Source organism: Mauremys reevesii, linkage group 13 (genome assembly GCF_016161935.1).
Source record: "Mauremys reevesii isolate NIE-2019 linkage group 13, ASM1616193v1, whole genome shotgun sequence".
Classification (NCBI taxonomy): Eukaryota; Metazoa; Chordata; order Testudines; family Geoemydidae; genus Mauremys; species Mauremys reevesii.
This window is the reverse complement of record NC_052635.1, coordinates 27,325,361-27,326,902: the sequence shown is the minus strand read 5'-3', so window position 1 is coordinate 27,326,902 and position 1,542 is coordinate 27,325,361.

Sequence of the window (1,542 nt, the reverse complement as noted above, 5' to 3'; positions counted from 1 at the left end):
CCACTGATTTGAAATGAAGCTGTGGGAACTCAGCTTTTTGGAACAGCCCCCTTAGCCCTCCGTGCCTCAATCTCCACCGTTTGTCAAATGTGGATAACGTGTCCTGACCTGGCCGGGGAGTTGTGAGGCTTCGTTCATTGATGGCTGTTCAAAGTTTCTGCTGGCAGGTTCTGTGGGAGAGTCAAGTGTCCATGCGTTTGTGCACTGCACTGATGAGGCTGTAGCATTTCATGAAGGAGTCCCAAGGAGCAGCATGCTGCAGACAAGAATGGCCGCCCTGGCTCAGATCTTGGTTTGCAAGGTGCAAGCCTACCAGATGAAATGGCTGTTTGGTTTGCCCCTCCTCTCACTGCAAGAGCACAGCAGGGCCGCATGCCAGGAGCACAGACACTGACATTGATGTCATGGAAAATGCAAGCAGGCCTGGTGGTAACACAGTGCAGCCCTGGTTTGTGAGGCATCGAACCCACACTCCCTATTTCTGCCTTTGGGTTCCAGTGGAGCAAACATCCTAAGACAGGGCAAAGCCCTATGCCGGGATTCACCCTGCAGCTCTATGCCTAGCGCTGGGGCTCTCCACTGCATATTGTATGCTCAGAGCTCCCAGTGACACCAGAGTCTGAGTACAGACCATGCAGCAGAGATCCTCAGTGTTGCTGTGAGAGCAGAAAAGTGTCTACACAGATTATACTCTCTCTCTCCTACTCACAACCCACTGTGCACAAGGAAACACCAGCATCAGCTTGAGAATGAACTGGGCCCTCTTGTCTCTTTGATCAAATACATTTTGTCTTCTCTTTGCTTAGGTGCCCAGGCATGGACCCTTCTAAAGGCTGTGTGAATTTTTACAGTTGCTTCCACGGACACCTTATTTTAAAGTCAAAATTCTTCCCCATCTGCTCCATTCCCTGATCCTCAGTGTGAAACTAATGTATTTGCCAATGACAATTGATGGGAAAGACAAGGGATTCCATGCAGAGACACGATGAGCTCAGGACCAGGCAGCCACTGCACCAGAATGTTGCTTCTGCCTCTGAGGCCTCCAGAATAGGACATACCCAGAGCCAGGGCCAGCACATGTGGATCCCCCTGTGAAATTATTTCATTTCCTCCACTCACTAGTCTCCAGGTCATGACTGTGACCTTTAACATCCCTCACGTCCCATATTCTTTGCCATGCCCGCTGGGGGAGAATAGGGAGTGCATCCGGCGAGTACATTTAATAATCAAATACTCGCACTTTTTGTGCATCAATCTCATGGAGCTAGTAGAATAGATGGAGACTTCTGGCTAAAGGAAGGAACCTCTGCTATACCCCAGCCAAGATTCTGATAATGGGGGAGACTTCCTGACTCCACGGGGACCTCAAAGGTTTAGCTCAGTCAAATGAAGTAACTCTACATCCTCTGTGGCGCTGGTGATGAGCTGTACACAGCACGTTAGTAGTTCAACCTGTCCACAGTAAGGTGGGCACCCAATGGCCAGGAACCTCCTGTGTCTGAAGGTCTGGCAGCATTGTCAGAGCCCTCCCTACATGTGCCA